The sequence below is a fragment of the Aptenodytes patagonicus genome, chromosome 2 (genome assembly GCF_965638725.1).
Source record: "Aptenodytes patagonicus chromosome 2, bAptPat1.pri.cur, whole genome shotgun sequence".
Taxonomy (NCBI): Eukaryota; Metazoa; Chordata; class Aves; order Sphenisciformes; family Spheniscidae; genus Aptenodytes; species Aptenodytes patagonicus.
In genome coordinates, this window is record NC_134950.1 from 157,698,104 (window position 1) to 157,717,818 (window position 19,715).

Consider the following 19,715-nt stretch of genomic DNA (forward strand, 5'->3'; position numbering starts at 1 on the left):
ACTTCTTGATTTCTCTTGTAAATAACAAACCAAGAAATGAAGAATCCCCAAACCTGGTTCCTTTTACATTTGAAGTCTAATGGATGACTTACTTTTGAAGAAAAGTAAACAACATTTTGCAACCAAATCTTTTGGTATAAGAGAGATTTTACATCCCCTCATATACATTAAAAATCAGAAACTTCTGCATGATCATTACTTTTCTTCCTTGCAGTGTTTATAATCTTGTAAAATTTTGAATATCTCTTAGAATTACCAGTAAAGGGAAGAATTTCAGTAATTACAAATGGATATAAATTAAACAACCTGAACCCCCCAAAACCTCAATGAATTTTCAAAAATATTTTGAAAGTTAATTATTTTGAAAGTGAATTTGAAAGTGAACAAATAAAATAGGTTGAATTGTAAAGACTTGAAAGAATAAATCAAAAAGATCTTAACCATTTGCTCTGACTGTACTATTCATGACAAGCATCCTAGAATTAACGTAAGATCTTCAGGACAGAGCAAAGTAACAGCTGGAAAACTCTTGGAACACTGAATTAGTAGCTCCTTATTGCTTAAGGATTTTAATTTAATTTTTTATTTGCCATATGAGGTTTGAAACTGTACAACTAGCCTTCCTAGCTGATGTACAAACATTCTGTAATATAACAGATCATTTCTTATATTAGTATGACTACAATGAACTTGAATTATAGATGAATACCCAACCAACATCTGGTCCAAGTGATACATAGAACTGTATTTTATAACCCACAGAGTGCTCTCTGCTGCTAATACCTATTAAGTTACATTTTCTGGCATGCAGATTATATGTAATGACCTCATAATCTTAATATGTGTTCTCAGTTTTCTTCACTATCAACACTGGGAAAAAAATGCTTATACTCTAAGTTGCATTTTCATCACCTAACACTTCCTTTAACTTTCTTTGTGTATTCAATCTTATAGGGCATATGGCTTAGTTACAAAAAAAATAACATTGTTACCTTTTCTTGATGATCTTGCCAACACTGATTATTCAAAATTCAGATTTTTTTCCCTAAGTAACATTATATGTTCTCGCGTGTACATATAGTGAAAGGCACAAGTAGTTCCTTCAGTACTAAAAGACATATCAGTAGGTTCAGGATAATGAGGCTGATTCAATAAGACTAGACCTTCAAGCTACATTTTCCATTCAATGAATACACATTCTCCTTAAAACTACAATGACACATGCATGAATGAACAGCAATGAAGTGGTTAATTCACTAGGAAAAGAAAGAACAGCTGTGGGCAGCTTATGAAAAACTGTTTGACCTGTCCATCATGGAGACATTTGTTCTTTAGTGCTGCAGGTGGCAGTTACTAAGAAAATCAACTTAATTCAACACAATCTTTGGAATGACTTGCTTTCTTGATAGTTTTCTGAACAGTGCACCTCTATGTCAAGTCATGATCATTGCTGCAATACTTAAAGATCCTGACTGGGAACCAAAAGATCATTGCAAAGAAGAGCATTGTGAAGGAGATATTATGCTCAGCATCTTTTAGCATATGCAAATACAAACTAGAATGTAAGATTAGGACACAACTGAAAGAAGCATTTCACCATTATAGAAAATAGTACCAATAAACACACCATTGTTACTAGTTCTAAACTATTGTCCTTACTTTCTAATAGCTAACTCTACTAAAAGACTTCTTGCTGATACACACTTTCTGTAAGTTTAAAAATTACTTACGGATTTAATTTTCTTTATCTTGTATCTCACTGAAGTTTAGGTCATGCTTACTATATTTAAACAGTTAGTCTGCAGGTTGTCAAGCAGAATTCCTATGAAAATCAGTGGTATTATACCAGAAAATAACATGGTCAGTTAAACACTGTGGGAACTACAGGTTCCAGTTATCCATAGCTGCTGAAAGTGTACGCTTGAAGAGCTCACATATTTCAGACAAGCAAAAAGCAAAATATAATTTTAATTGACCATGAGACAGGAAGAAGAGAAGTAATGTGTTCCCTCAAGTCCTCTCTTAAAAGTGGCTCCAAAAGGCAGCAGACACACCTGGCAGATCTTTTATATTCTTCTGCTATTTATTGCTGACTATCAGTCTCCTTTCTTAATCTGCACACCTAAAAAGACCCACTCACACCAGTAGCAGGGAGAGACAGAATATAAAATGCATACATTGGAATATGAAGGCAGGACATAAGTTGTGTAGGCTGCTGAATCCCTATTATTTTAGACCAATGACTACTGTTACCCTTCAGATGTCTTCAGGGACTCCCAACAGGGGTCCATGCACCACTCTGTGAGTTGCCAGTGTAGTGTGGCCTTAATGGATCTGGCCATGAACAGAAGAAGCTATTGAGTGAGCTGAGAATGATGACAAAACTGTGAAATTTGGTATAGTAACTATGCTTGCTTGCCTCTCAAGCATGAAAATTATGTCAGTTATAATTTGGTTGAAAACATTAAACAGATACAAAAATTCAATTTGTTTGAGTATTTTTTCCTTGACCAGTTTTGGATGCAACACAAAAAAAATCCTATTTTAAATGGAAATTAATTTAGTGCTTTTTTTCTCCATGAAGCAACCATACTTTAGTGGTCCAGGGCTAGACAACTGGTAGAGTTAACCTGAAATATGTAGAGAGACATAAAAAGTCTGTTTTCAGCCAGATGAATGCAGTTCAGTTTATTGTTATGTTTACTATTTTAACACCCAAGGGAAAATCCAGAAGATAGTCTGTTATTCCAATGTGCAAGATGCCTGCCCTAAAGAATTTATCATATAAATAGACCTGACAGAAATAGCCATTAAATATATGCCATGATGTAACTGTCAGAGGTCTGTTCTTCCTAGGTACAACACACTTGATATTATGTCTGTCCTTTAAAAATTAAGTTTTACACTTTGTTTAGAGAAATGACTTTGCACATTTTATCTCTTTCTAAGAAAATATTTTTATTTTGCTGCTTCTTCCAGAGTTTCGCTCTAGGTACTGAATTATGTTTGTGGATTTTTTTGAACTGTAACTCTGAAAGAAAAATAGATCAAAACAGCATAAAGCAGGACTGATCGAGTGTTGTAGTTGTTGGCATACATTCAAATATAAAATGTGCTTAAAGCTTGGAAATGATTGCCATTTCATTGTAGTGATATGCACAGAACTGGTAATGATGGGGTTAAAATAGAAAAAAACCCACAGATGTAGGTAATGGGACACGTGCTGCTTTCACACAGGTGATAATGAAAATTCTTTAGACCTCCCCAGGTGTAATTTAGTCAATTAGAGCACAAATTGAACAATTTCCTAATTGTTAAAGCAAATAACTAATATTATGTCTATCCCCTGAGCCATCAGTTGAAGAAAGAAACATATAATTATCAGCTCATCAACCTAAGGGCAATTTACCAAGCCTAAAATAAACAGGTTGTAATTCTCTGTATTCTAATAGTGACCAAGTTATAAGTAACTTCTTTTGTATAAGTAATGGGCAGTCATTTGTAAATGACAGTCGTGGACAACTCTAGGATTACTTTTCCTTATTCAAATGTAGACACAAACAAATTGCTTAGAATCTAAGTAAGTGCAGAGATTAAAATAGTGTGAGAAGAGCTTTTCTTTTCAACTACAGATGTTAATCACAGGTAAACAAAGATCTTATGAAAACCTGGTCTGCTATGTATCAGGTTTAAAGAGACAAAAAGGAGCATTACCAGATATCTTTTTGTTCCCTTAAGATACCTGTTTAATCTTTTTTACTTTATTTAATGTTTTCTTCAGATGGGGGAAAGGAAGAGGCTTTATCTCATACATAAGGATTTATTTGGTCTCTAGGACCACTGGTATAACCACACATCTGTCTATTAAGTTTATTGGTTATGTTTCATCGAGTTCACACCTTTGTGGCCAAATAATGATGTATCCCTTTCCTGCATATACCTGTTCTATGTTGGTTATAACTAAGCATTGAGATTCTCTTGTCATGCTATTGTTTATAAAACAGTCCCATAAATGTAACACAGTATATATCATATGATCTGTCATATCATCCAAAGAGTGGGTTTCTTCTCACCTTATGTTAAAAACCTATGGTGTAGAGGCCCTTGCCGTCCAATCACCTTTCATTTCTGGGGGAAGAAATAAGCCTCTGTGAGCTGCAATGTGTCACATCAAGGTCAAAGAATTCAAGCTGCAATGAAGGAACGTATAGTATCTATTAAAAGCTTATAAAACTATCTGTTCAACTGTTATACAGCCCTATGAAAACCTAGAACACACATGACTTCAACATTTTATAAGATGCAAGCATCACGGTGCAGCATTTGGTTGTGCACAGAAATCTGGGCTCCACACTACCAAGGCCATCATGTTACACTGAAGAACCCCAGTTTCTTCACTCCCTGTGCCAGTGCCATTTCCCTCAGGTGGGTAACGCAGAGAAGTATGTTTGTACAGTGGTGCAAAAAATCCACCATGAGTGGAGAATCTGGGTTAGATGTTCATGCTCTTTTCTTTATTGATTTTGTATGCTATTTTAAGAAGTTAATAATGGGTATGTTTTCAAAGCTGCTAGGCACTTTGTTTGCTACACTGGGACTATTAGGAGGTAGTGCATGCTCTTTAAAAATCAGGGACTTAGAGCCGAAATCCTTTCTCAGTTATTTTGGTGCAGTCTCACATACATCAGTAGCAGTCATAATCAAACAGGGAATTACTAAAAGAAAAGAAAGAAGAGAGGCTAAAAGGGTGAAAGGTCTCTACTTTTTGTCAATTCTAGTGAAAATGGTGCATGCTGCTGTATCCTGTAACACAGCTCTTCAACCTACTTCAAACCAAGTCAGAGCTAAGCTGAAGCCTGACTGTAATGACTCCTTATTTCTTTCTGGAACCTTGTACTCACAAGTCTCCAAGCATCTTGCCACTTAACAAAGAGAGAAATTGAGGGTGGGGTTTGGAGACATCAAAATTCAGGTAGATGTATGTCAACAAGGTGTCTAAGCTCCTGTTATTATCAGTGGAGCTCTAGTCAATATAGGTACTGGGCTTTTAGCGCTATTTAGATCACCCTGAAACAAAGACTTACATTGGCCCAGACTTGAACTCTCCTATCTATTCTACAAAACCCATGCTGTTAATTTACTGAAAGGTATGAAAGCTACTGCCTGAATCTTAAGCACAACTGGATCTTGCAGACAAAATGACCAAACCTCTTACCTAAATGGGAACAGCTGTGATGTTGCTTATGTTGGATGATGATGGTGAGTTTTTAAATCACCTAGTTCTATACGGATATTGAAATAGCACGCTAATGAAATGAATGAAAGCACAGGTTAACAGAATGGCACATAGCTTCATTTACACTTCAATTCTCCTAAAGATATTTTAACTACCTACTCACATTAAGTAACTAATTGCAATTCCCAATCTACTTTATTGGCAATTCATTTGAAATGCAAGTTGGTAGTGCATGCTTTGCTATTCACTAGAAAACAAGGAAGCATTAATCTTGCTTTATTTGTACCTGTGAGATCTCATGCCAACATTTTCAAGTGTAAAAACTCATGGCATATAAATTAAGCTTAGTAGAAATAGAAAGCCACCTTTTGATGGAAATTTGACGTTTCCCATACATGCTGGTCCCCAGGCAGTTTGTATTATTTCTTTGTCTCAGTGAAGTGCATTAGGTAACTGTATTTTGAACGAGGGTTTTCAGATGAATGTATGCTTAAAATACAGAATGTTGAGGATGTCCACTTCAAATGGTTATATGTTGAAAAATTATGTTGCCAGGTTTACTACCATTCTGCCACCAGCTGGTCTTAAGCTGAGCCTGCAAAGTTTCCTTCAACAGAGCAAGAACAGAGGGGAGTGGGGAGGAATTTATTGTCATCAGTGTACTTTACATTTTTTGAAAGCAAAAAGTTGTATCTTTTTATTTCTTGAGCACCATGAAGACAGGAGTTTTAAAAACAGTATGTTAAATTCTTCCCTTAAACAACTCATACATTTATGGAGTAGGTATTTAAATAGATTTATTAAGCTATCCTGTAGTATAAAATGAAGGAACACTAACTGACCTTTATTGTAACTCTTAATATTTTTCATCGCAGGTATTAATTTGTTCATATTGCTTTTCCTATAGTGATTCTGCTCTTTCTTCACCTGTGATGGGAAAGATGTGTCCTTTATCCTAAAAATAGTGTTGAAGTTGTTGCATGGTTGGTTTCTCACACAAGTTTTGAGAGTAACTGCTGAATCAGAGATATTTTATTTCACATAGGACAGTGAAGTAGAGGCCTAAGAGTAAAACAGCTCTGTATTTCTTTTTACATTTTCTTTGTGCTTCTATAATCTTTGCTCTAGTGTCAAAATAAATTACCAATGGGCAGAATAAAGCTCTGTAGAAAAATAAATTTTCTTCCCCAGTAACAGTAATTAAAACAGTGGAATTGCAAAACAAACTATAACAAAAACAAGTCTTGGGCAGCATGTAGGTTAATAATTTATTTTTTTTAGGCTCCATTTCTCTGGTGTGTGACTACCATGGGTAATACAGTCAAAGACTGCTCTTGTCTTGCAGTTTGAATAGTTAAGAAATTAAGAACTTGGATAGTGTCCCATCCACCACTTTTCTCAAAGCTTTTTTTTTTAATGCTTTTTGTTTGATACAGTTTGCAGATTTCACTTGCACACAAACGTACAAAGAAGCAGGAGTTTGTGAATCTTAGAAATCTTCAGCTTAAGTTCCTATTCAAAACTATTCTTCCCAGAGATCAACTTTTTAGGGAGCACTTTATTGTTCTATTGCTTTTCATTCCCTTGGTTTATTCTTCAAATTTCTTTCCTTTTTTGTTCTCTGAATCTCTACAGCCTAGATCCAAAACATGATCACGTCTCCAGTTTTGACAGTGATACTGTGACAATGAGTACTTTCTAGTTCGTGAGCTTGTGAACATTCATAATTTTTGCAAAATTTAGAAAGATCAATGGAACAATACCAGTAAAAATTTGTAATGTTGACAGCGTATGTTGTGAAGAAACTGAATTTTGCTATCAAACTTTGAACAAGTTCTACTGGTTATTTAACTTACTCCAGCAGAATTTGTGTGCTTATCTAACAGGTTATTCGACTATTGATTGGCCTCCAGCTGAACTTTGTGCCACTTATCACAACCCTTTGAGCTCAACGGTTCAGCCAGTTTTCAACCCACCTCATCATCCACATATCTAGCCCACACTTCATCATCTTGTCAGTGAAGATGTTATGGTAGACAGTGATGAAAACTGAAACCCTTACTAAAGTCAAGGCAAACAACATTCACTGCTCTACACTTGTCCACCAAGCTAGTCATTTTGTCACAGAAGGCTAGGTGGTTGGTCAGGCATTATTTCCACTTTCTAAATCTATGCTGACTGCTCCAAATCACCTTCTTGTCCTTAATAAATTTGGAAATGGTTTCCAGAGCTATATGCTCCATCACCTTCCCTGGAACAGCAGCGAAGCTAACCAGCCTGTAGTTCTCCAGATCTTCCTTCTTGCCCTTCTTGAAGGTAAGAATGACCTTGCTTTCTTCCAATCCTCAGGAATGTCCGCATACCACCATGACCTCTTAAAGATAATTGAGAGGGGCGACTCAATGGCATTGTCCAATTCCTCATGGACTTGTGTATGTCCAGTCTAGTTTTGCTCACTTCTTTGTCCAGGACTATACCAGTTTCTTCTTTGCTCTTTTCTACACAGCCAGCTCAGCAGATCATGTTGCTATGGGCTCCACACCTTTTGCCTCATTGCTAAAAATTGTATTTGATCTTAAAAATTCTCCTTTCGGACAACAAAGGCATTGTCTATTAATTAGAACTAATTGTTTTACATCAGAACTAGCTGTGTTTAAGCAGGTATCACAAAGAGCTAAGAACCTGAGCTCCACATCAGCACTGTTTAGTAAAATCAGGTTATTGGATATCAACATACATTTTACTCTATTGCCATCTTCACATACTTAACTAAGTTATTATTGTTATTATTAACTGTGGCAGGACAGAAAGAGAGTAAGAAGCTCTCAGTTCCCAGATGCTAAGAAGAGCACCGGCAACATAAATCATCATTAGTATACCAAGAACTCACAGTCGAGCAGAGGCATCAGCACAACAAGAGCATTCAGAGAAGTAGCGATCAAGGGACCACCAAAAATGTAACCATAATATCCCAAGAAGCTTACAACCAAGGCAAAATCAATTATTCAAGTATTCAGACTGCACAGCAAATATAGAGCTCTGGTTTGTATTTGGGTCTAAATGAACACATTTCCTGGAATTTCTGGGAAAGGGATATCGGTTCCAGGCCATTTTTAAAACTTAATATGGAAAGACAGTTTTTCCTTCCTACTGAGCCAAATCATATATTTGATTTCATAGGAGACCTCCTACCTGGTTTTTGAAACATTCCTTTAAAGTTTTCTGGTAGCTGGTAGTGATCGTCTTTTGGATTAAACATTTTTACCAATCTCTGTTGATGAGAAATGTCCTCTGTTAGGGGAACACCTTTACTCCTCACTACTCCATCATGTTTGTATAATTATTAGTTCTGATTTGACAGATTATGCCTTCTTACACTATGGTTTGTAATTTCGGATGCCTAATTCTGTCACTGCAAAAATTAATCAAAGCTCTGTTGAGTGAATCACCAGGATTATATTTGATTTGAACAAATCTTGACAGTTACTGCTTTGCATGCCTAATCTGATTCATTGGCTCTACTCTGGTTGCACATGCTCAATTAGAAGCAAAGAAACAAACCAGTAAAGCTAACCATTTACTATGTGGAGTATTCCTTCAGAACTGTGGTAGGCCTTAATGGGGTATTTTTCTAGAGCTGTGGTAGGCCTTGCACTCAGTGTGTTTTAAAAATAACTCTGAATTAGACAAAAGCAAAATTGATAGAGAATAGAGCCCCCAATAATGAATATACTTTTATGTGTATATCCCCTTGACAAAACCTGATCATACTAGCAACTGGAGCATGCTTTCGACATGATCAATTTGATTTTGATAGCCTCAGGACTCACAGGATATGAAAGTAAATGTTGAGGCCTCAGGATCAGGTGATAAACTCAGTCATTATAAATCCTGGCATCCAGTGAAACCCTTTCAACTTGTTTGCTCTTGCCTATCAATGAAGATTATATATAGGTTGATATGACTAAATTTTTTTCTCTTCTCTGACCTAATTAAAACCTTTCTTGAAGAATATTTTGGAGGATATCAAGCAGTATGATACTTTCTGACAGCATACAGAAGAAAATTATGTAACATTCTTATAGTAAGTAAATAAAATGTTTAGTATGCAGGAATATAGATCTTTACTCATATTGATTAAAATACTACCCTGTGAAGCAGCTTTATTGATTAATGGCAATGTAAATGGGAAAGCACACTGTTTTAATCAAATTAGAAAGCAAGGGACACAGAAAATTAAAATGCATAAAAAAGGTCCTGGATATATTTTATAGTCATTCATCTTTTTCCATGCCTAATCAAAACATAACACGCTAATGTGCCAAGAAGACAAGATTGATTAACAGCAGTAAAAGGACAGGTATGTAAGTCCAATCTGCCCAGACTTCTTACAGTTGAGAATAACAAGTCTCTTGGAGTGTTTGATCACAGACATTCATATGAATATAACAGTGGCTGCATTAGGTCAAATTAAAGGTCCACTTCACCCATTATTCCGGTCTCCGATACTGGTCAGTAGAAGGGGGAGTTCAAGCAGGCATAAATTCAGTTAAGAGGTTCCCATGGGCATGTGAGGCTGATATTAATGCCTGGCACACAGGGACCAAGTCTTCCCTCATCTGGTAGGAAACTCCATCTGCGGATGTTAGTGATGTGGTATCAATAGGCAACAAGTGCCTCTGGGGAAAGCTGGACAGAAATTTGGAAGATTGTGGGGGAATTCTGGCAACTGTGGGAATGCTTTTGGCTCTCTGGTCCTATCACACCTCCATGACTGGCCAGCACCTATCAGCATCCCAGACACTTTCAAGGAGGATTGAGTGCTGCTGGTGGTGTGTTCATTGCTGGCTGTGACCTGCCTGAGGAGTAGGGGACCCCTCTGATATCTTGCTTTGACACTTTTTATCCTTTGATTGTTCCTTTTTTGCATGCATTGTCCTCAATAATGACTTGATTTTATCTACAGCTGTTGGATTTTTTACCCTTTGATGCTCTCTCTCTTTTGGAGGTGGATAGAAGAGGGCATCTAGCATTTCTAGGAATGAAATGCCATCTGATTATTGCTAGAAATGGAAGATGCGACATTTTCATATGGGCAGCGACCTATATGAAAGTGTTTCTTCTTCCTGACTACAGCTTGTTCCACTAGTGCCAGTGCCACTGCACAGATCACAAAGACCAGATTTTTTTCAACACAGTTGTGTTCAGGTTGTAATTGTGATGACAATTGAATGTCAACAGTTTAAGTAGTTTTGAAAAAATGTAAGCTTACAAAAATATGAAGAGAAGTTTGCATTTTCATTCCAGCAACATATCCAAATCATCAAAATAAAGAAACATTTTCCAGAAGAGTTTGGTTCTTCTTCTTGACCAAATAAAAATATAATAATAATAATAATAATAATAATAATAATAATAATAATAATAATAAAAACCCTACTCATTTATTCCTGGATGGAAATGCATTTGTTAATTTCCTTTCATGAAGTTGTTTCCTCCCAAGCAGAATTGTCCAAAATATTAAAACAGAGCTACTTAAATACCAGAGTCTGTAATGTGATCATTCTGCTTTCAAAGTGTTTGGTTTCTTTACAGTGCCAAGATTTGAGAAGGGTTATTTTTATCCTAGCCAGAATAAAAAAGCCATCCTATAAGGACACTGGATATATCTCTATATTTAAGGTCCAAAAAATATTTTTAAAATCAGTGTTAGCATATCAAGAAAAAGTCTGATATATATTTCTGAACCCCTGGATGTAGTGCTTATGAGTCAGGAGGAAAAAATAGTACTTAAAAAAAGTGAAGGAAGAGCATGAAGCTTAGAATAAAAATTCTAACATTTCATATGGAAAAATATATTTTTGAAAGACATTAAACTGAAAGCAGTTGAGTCTAGAAATCTCTAACTGTGGATCAATTCTTTGAAAATAAACCTTATCATGAATTTTAATTAATTTTAAAATTATTAACAATATTATAAAGACCTAAACTGTGAAATAGACTTCGCACAATAAACAACATGTTGGCAAGACTTTAACTGCTGAAAAGAATGACTATGGACTACCTTTCAGAGATTTCTTTCTATTTGAATTAACCACCAAAAGCATGGATGCATTTTAGTCTTGAAGCTATAAAGTGGAAAAGCTTGGGTCTGCTGCTATAATCTGGGGTGCCTGAAAGCTGAATGGTGCCTTAACATCATATGCCCATGTCCAGCTTGTCTGCATAGCAACTCCATGTAAACATAGCCTGGTGGAGCAAAGAACTGGAGGTGGTTATGGGATACCTTGCAAACTGGGAGAAGCTTCATTCTACACCATAAATCAACTATGGATAAAGACTAGAAAACTACTGCAGTTTGGACTCACTGATCCATTTACTCTTTCTGATATTAAATAGTATGTCACATGTATATAGTTTCATAACTAGCTCAATGGATTGTAAAGAAAGACCATGATACTGAGAGAAAGATGAGATAAGGGCAGCTAAAGCAGACTTCAGATCAGCGGCTCTTCTCTGTCTCCCAAAATTATATTGCTCTACTCAGAGATCCACAAATTTGCTCAAACAGGAATTAACTCTGTGTTTATCTAGCTTTCTCTCTCAGTACAAAAGTGATAGCCTTAATCTACCATTAGAGAGTTCCAAGAGTAGGATTACACCATAAAAACAGGTCTCAGTCAGTTTTTGGACTGTCAGTCATTTATAGCTTGCAGCAGGGATGCTTCTGATATAATTATCTAGCTCTTCTTCTCATGTATTTTTCCCCCCTACATCTCCCTGTCAACACAAGCCATGCAAAATGTTCTAGAGAGTCTGAAGTGACTGTCTGCAGGGACACCCAGAACTTATAGCTGGTAGCTATAGGTATAGGTATTGTTATAGGTAACTTAGCAGGTAGTGTAATGGAAAGGGCTGCAAAAGCCATGTGATCCAGGCTTTCCAGGGACCCACAATCCTGATTCTCATAAAGCTCTTATTGTAAAACATTCTGTCTTGTTTGCATTTTGAATCAAATGTCCTGGATACTTTTTATTCGATGCATGCATCCTCCTCATCTATAATACTGGTAGTGATACTACCCACTTCAATAAACGCTATAAATGGAAGCTGCTTCCTGAACAGAAACTGCACCAGGGGACTTTATGCCCTAAATTTTGAACAAAAAGAAGTGAAACAAATGGTTTTTACCCTGAAAATGTTGCTTCTTACAGTCATTTCTCAACACGTGATTACAAATATAATTAATTTTCCAAGGGATCATAACGTAAATCAAAGAACTGATTAAACCGTATTGTTTGTTACATGAAAATCCTATTGAGAGCAAATCAGATGCTGAAGACAAATGTAATTTTGAGTCACACTGTTTGTTTTCAGTTACTTTGTCTTACCAGTTTAAAAGGAGATTTGAGTTGTTTATTCAGCCCTCTTATTTAATAAGCTATCATTTTGATTTTCAATAAGAGCAAACAGATCATCTTAAAGAAAACTTTGTGAAAGTGACAAACAAGCACAGAACACCCAGAGGCAAGAGGTCTGTAGAATCTTTAAAAAGTAGCTGGAGGCTAGAGCTAAAGCTCTGGAATTAGATAACCAAAAGCTCTAGCCTGACTAATAAATGTTTAGGGGATAGACATGTACTCGACAAAACCAATGAAACCTAAGGCTGAAAAAAAAGAAAAAACTGAGATTATTGTATATTGTTCTTAATATTAATTTCTTAAAATGCGATTGTTCCAGAGACTCAAATGTATAAAAGCATTGGAGAAAGGGTTTTTTAGCTTGCAAAGACATACTGTTTTTTGCAGTTTATGGTGGGTGTTTGAAAGAATGTTACATTTCAAAAGTGAATCCTGCTCTGCTAGAAAAACACTGCAGGTACAGCTGTTATGCCAGTGAGCTGGATCATCACTGTCTTTTCAGTGCTTCTTTCAAATGGTGCTGCCCTTTCAAGTCCCATTCAGATTGTTCTTTCCATGAACTAAATAAAATGACAGAGGTAAATTGCTTGAAGACCATGACATGATTTCTTCTTCTACAAAAAGTAATAGGCTCATTTGTGGTCAAACTGCCTTAATGGTCGTGCTTTAGAGAGAGTGATCTGGGAACCATCTCACTAGGGAAATATGATTGAACATCTGGTTAGCACCTTTTTGTGATGCCTGATGGAACGGTCATTGCATCAACCTTCCTACTAGAAATACTCAGGAAAAGGCTAACAGACATACATGTGGAGGAAAAGCTGGTAAAACAATTGTGGTAAGTCCCCCTGGCCCATATCTTGCTTTCCCATTTCCCTCTGTGAAAATTTCCCAAGAATCTTCATATCTAGACTGTCTTCCTGTTGCCTGCATTTCACTGGGATCAGAGCTGGCATCGTTCTGCTCTAGTCCAATAAGCAGGGATCTCTCTCAGCCTTGCCAGCTCTCCCAGTGGAAAATTGTTTTTACTTTGGATTTAGACTAATCTACCAGGCCATTTTTTTGACACCAGTTGGAGTTTTTTCAGTTTACTTGCTGAATTTTGATTTACTGCAGTAAATTTTGTGAGTAAGAATGGCAAGGTTGCATTTTCTGACCTTGTTTTTCTTAAAGTCGATTTAAAACCTTCTGACTTTATAAGTTCAAACATATCTATGTCTGTAATACAGGAAACTAATCTATTCAACAAATGCTATATTTGAAGATGAGAAGCTATAAGGTGTTTGGATGACAAATGAGTATGGATATGCAATGTTGAAAGCACCTAAATGTAATTTTTGCCTCAAAGGCAAGCTGTTGTGACACTAAGTACGCAGAAGAAGCAATCCAAATGAGTAATAAGAAATCTTTCTATTTGGATATCTGATGGAATATAGTACTACCTGAAGAATGTACTTCAACTTCCATAATAAAATGAATCCGAACCTGTGAAGAATTATTTACTAAACAGTTTTGCACTGCTGTTTCAATTATTCATGTGCAAAAATGCTATTTTATTATAATTAAGTCTTTGTGAAAATGGGTCAGCTCTTGCTAATTTATCAACTGATAAAATTTGAAGAGATATTTAAAGTTTTTGAAGACTTTTTATGGTATTTTGCTAAGAGAAAGTCTGTTACATTTCCAGATAAGATGTTTATAATACAGTATTATGATTATGAATGACTAAAATAAAAATAAGACATTAAAATCCTTAGAGAGAAATATTCTAAGTAGATTGGGCTGAAATATTCTTAAGAATATATTCAGCCATTAAGTGAAATAGTTACCCAAATAATTGACTGAATCACATAGAAGTGAGGGAAGTACAGCAAAATTAAAACCACAGTAAACAAGTAAAATACAGAATCTCACAGGACTGATGACAGTTAGAAAAGTGTCCATCCAAGAAGCCATATGGATTTTCTCTGTTTCCATCTTTTCTGGTAGCACCAGGAGAGCTACTGAGGAACAGCTGGCTCAGTTCTGTCTGTAGCCCAGTAGGGTTGCTGATAATTTCTGTAAAACTTACTGGGGTGCTAGGAAGGAGAGAAGTTGCTGTAATCCTGCTTTCCTGAGCAAACATTTGTGCATATAAGAAGGGGAATATGATACTTAAAGTCTCTCCTTCTGGACGTTTCTCCTGCTTCTTGTCCTGTCCTTTTTTCTGTGCAGCTTGCTATCAAGTTTATTGTCAAGGGATAACTCGGGCTGCCTCGTCGCCTGCACAGAACAGAGCACCTTTCACAGCTGTATTTGCTTTCCACATAATCACCTTTCTCCACTTTGGGGGAAGTTAGAAATACAGTAGGCTAGAAATGTTTTTCCCATGACATGTTTTCACAAGGAAAATATTGATTTGTCAAACCTGGAGGCTTTTATACAGATGCATATTTATTTCAGTGAAAGTTTTGTTAGGAAATTTTCAAAAGAGCAAATGTGGTTAGCTAGAACTTGATGTTCAGTTGAATTGATTGGGAGAAAAGGAATGTTGGTTCATATTTTTGCCTAATGCATAATCAGCTGATTCAGGATTGAGAGTCCCCTAGTGACTTCAAGAGAAGACTTACTTCAGAAGAGGCTTTTTTCATTTCAGTAAAGAATTAAATTAAATTAAAGCAACAACTTAAAACTTCATATTTTCTTAGGTTAAATTTGTGGAGCTCCTATACTACTGGTTCATGCCAAAAAACAGGTTTATCGTCTTAAAAACAAGAAACAAAACTTTGTTAATAAATACTTGGAAGTTTTTTAATATATTTTCCTTTGATTTTACTACTTTACCAAGTGAATTATTTCCTCCTCAAACCTCCTCAGTACAGAGCAGACGTTAAGACTAATTGCTGTGATATTGTTAGAAAAAAAGAAAGGCTGCTTTGCTTTTGCACAATATTAAATTATTTTTACAAGGTAAATTCTAGCAGAGTGACATTTGGTGTCAACACTGTATAAACAATAGCTGCCCTGCAATTGCTAATCTATTTTCTTCATTACTGCTGATGTCCTGAAACCCACAGAACACCAGAACTGACAGAAAAACAACCCATTTCCTCCAAACTTTCCTGCTGAATAATTACTTCCTGTGTTTATCTGATATGTGCTTCCTGTGGGCAATTTCCATATGTTTTTCCTGTGCATGGGATTTTTTAAGGACTCCAAGAAAAACTAAATTTTGCCGAGTGCCTCCTCAAACTAAGAAGTTGAACAGATTAACAGGAGACAGAAAAAGCTTTAAATACCTTTGAAAATATTTTCTTTAAAGATTTTTAAGACTATTTTTACTAATAGTTTGGTCATAAAAACTTACATTGCATTCAGTTTTTACAGGTGTACCAACTTTGCCTATTTATTACTGCTGTTACAAAGAAAATAATAGGTTTTTTAGTCTTCTTCCTTGTGTATAAAAAACCTTTATTTCAGCTCATTAATTCTGAAAGAATCTATTGTAATATTTAGATACAAAAGAAAGCCTTTATAGGAGCTTAAAGAACTCAACATGTTCTCCTCTTCAATTGTGTGGGATGGTAGGAAAGTTGCACTTTTCTGAAAATCCTCTTGCTAGCCTGCCCTAGACATCATCACAAAACCAACGTGGAACAGGGCTTAGGGACATAGATCTTCCATTTTTCCCTGGCTCCTGAGGCATTCTGAATTACATGAAGGACTCACAATACAGATTTGGTGTTTCCACACACATTTACAACACTAGTCATTTTGGCTAGATGCCTACCTGCGCTCTTCCTTCAACAACCATGCTAAAAGAAGTGCCTATTTAAAATAGTAAGTTTTATTAAACATTGATACTTCCCCTGCCATGTCCCAGAGCCATGGCTTTCTCTCTGGCGGTTGTCTAATACAAGTGTTTTTCAAGAAAACCGAAGGACTTGTTGATCCCATGAGGTATTCCTTGTTTGATGGGTCTTGCTGCTAACGTTGCTAGTTGCTGTATGTGAAAAGACTCTTCAGTAACATTTAGCAGAATTGTCTTTGGTATACATTGGCCTCCAAAGGGTTTTTTGCTGGGAGCTATGGCTTCTTACATGCATGAGGAATATGTGAAACTCACTAGTGACATCAGAATCTCTGTATGTTACAAAATTTCTTTGGGATTCTCCCAGAAATTCTCTGACAAACAGGTACACCTCCAGGTTGGGTGGCTCTTAATGAATGGGTAGATTGTTAATTCAGCTGCTTATCAGATGGTAGACTTGAGCGTTTCCTAACTCCCAGGTTTTAGTGTCTTCTTAGGTGGGAATATTCTGATGTTGGTTTATGGAGATAAATGACAGACCAAGTGATTAATTCAGCTATTTATGTTAATCCTTCATCAGAATCAGTTTTCAAGTAAAAGGGGAATGCATGATTCATCTCTTAATGGAACAAAATTGTAATTTTGCAGTACTTTTGCTAAGACAAAGTTTTCCTTCTTAATAGAATTAATTGCTCTCCATTGTCAGAAGGACATCCGTTATTTGGAGCTGGAGCACAGATCAGTCTAAATATAGAATCATAGAATCATAGAATCATTAAGGTCGGAAAAGACTTCTAAGATCATCGAGTCCAACCGTCAACCAAACACCACCATGTCCACTAAACCATGTCCCTAAGTGCCTCATCTACATGTCCTTTAAATACTTCCAGGGATGGGGACTCAACCACTTCCCTGGGCAGCCTGGTCCAATGTTTAACCACTCTCTCAGTAAAGAAATTTTTCCTCACGTCCAACCTAAACCTCCCCTGCCACAACTTGAGGCCATTTCCTCTCGTCCTATCACTAGTTACTTGGGAGAAGAGACCAACACCCACCTCACTACAACCTCCTTTCAGGTAGTTGTAGAGAGCGATGAGGTCTCCCCTCAGACTCCTTTTCTCCAGACTAAACAACCCCCATTCCCTCAGCCGCTCCTCATAAGACTTGTTCTCCAGACCCCTCACCAGCCTCGTTGCCCTTCTCTGGACGCTCCAGCACCTCAACGTCCTTCTTGGAGTGAGGGGCCCAAAACTGAACACAGTATTCGAGGTGCGGCCTCACCAGTGCCGAGTACAGGGGACGATCACTTCCCTACTCCTGCTGGCCACACTATTGCTGATACAGGCCAGGATGCCATTGGCCTTCTTGGCCACCTGGGCACACTGCTGGCTCACGTTCAGCCGGCTGTCGACCAGCACCCCCAGGTCCTTTTCCACCGGGCAGCTTTCCAGCCACTCTTCCCCAAGCCTGTAGCGCTGCATGGGGTTGTTGTGGCCCAAGTGCAGGACCCGGCACTTGGCCTTGTTGAACCTCATACAGTTGGCCTGGGCCCATCGATCCAGCCTGTCCAGGTCCCTCTGCAGAGCCTTCCTACCCTCGAGCAAATCAACACTCCCGCCCAACTTGGTGTCGTCTGCAAACTTACTGAGGGTGCACTCGATCCCCTCATCCAGATCATTGATAAAGATAGTAAACAAGACTGGCCCCAAAACTGAGCCCTGGGGAACACCGCTCGTGACTGGCCGCCAACTGGATGTAACTCCATTCACCACAACTCTCTGGGCCCGGCCGTCCAGCCAGTTTTTGACCCAGCGCAGAGTCCACCTGTCTAAGCCGTGAGCCGCCAGCTTCTCGAGGAGAATGCTGTGGGAGATGGTGTCAAAGGCCTTACTGAAGTCCAGGTAGACCACATCCACAGCCTTTCCCTCATCCACTAGGCGGGTCACCTGCTCATAGAAGGAGATCAGGTTGGTCAAGCAGGACCTGCCTTTCATGAATCCGTGCTGGCTGGGCCTGATCCCCTGGTTGTCCCGCTCATGCCTTGTGAACACCATCAAGATGAACCCGCTCCATAATCTTCCCCGGCACCGAGGTCAGGCTGACAGGCCTGTAGTTCCCCGGATCCTCCTTCTGGCCCTTCTTGTAGATGGGCGTCACATTGGCAAGCCTCCAGTCATCCGGGACCTCCCCCGTTAACCAGGACTGCTGATAAATGATGGAGAGTGGCTTGGTGAGCTCCTCCGCCAGCTCCCTCAGCACTCTCGGGTGGATCCCATCCGGCCCCATGGACTTGTGAGCATCCAGGTGACGTAGCAGGTCGTTGACTGCTTCCTCTTGGATTATGGGGGGTTCATCCTGCTCGCTGTCCCTGTCTTCCAGCTCAGGGGGCTGAATACCCTGAGGATAACTGGTCTGCCTGTTAAAGACTGAGGCAAAGAAGGCATTGAGTACCTCAGCCTTTTCCTCATCCTCGGTGACAATGTTCCCCCCCGCATCCAATAAAGGATGGAGATTCTCCTTGGCTCTCTTCTTGTCATTAATATATTTGTAAAAACATTTCTTGTTGTCTTTAATGACAGTGGCCAGATTGCGTTCTAGCTGGGCTTTTGCTTTTCTCTTTTCCTCTCTGCATGACCTAACGAGATCCCTGTACTCTTCTTGAGTCACCTGCCCCTTCTTCCACAAGTGGTAAACTCTCCTTTTTTTCCTGAGTCCCAGCAAGAGCTCCCCATTCAGCCAGGCCGGTCGTCTTCCCCGCCCGTTCTTCTTACGGCACATGGGGAAGACTTTAAGACTTCCTTCTTGAAGATCGTCCAGCCTTCCTGGACCCCTTTGCCCTTCAGGACCGTCTCCCAAGGGACTCTCTCAACCAGCGTCCTGAACAGGCCAAAGTCCGCCCTCCAGAAGTCCATGGTTGCGGTTTTGCTGCCCCCTCTCCTTACTTCACCAAGAACTGAGAATTCTACCACTTCATGGTCGCTAAGCCCAAGACGGCCTCCGACCACCACATCTCCCACCAGTCCTTCTCTGTTTGTAAACAGCAGGTCAAGAGAGGCACCTCCCCTGGTAGGCTCACTTACCAGCTGTGTCAGGAAGTTGTCTTCCACACACTCCAGGAACCTCCTAGACTGCTTCCTCTCTGCCGTGTTGTATTTCCAGCATATATTTGACTATTATTTGAAAATAGTCTTTTACTATATATTAGTAGAATCTTCTAAGCCTTACTAGCATACCTATGTCGATTAAGTATTTGATGATACATGCTTTA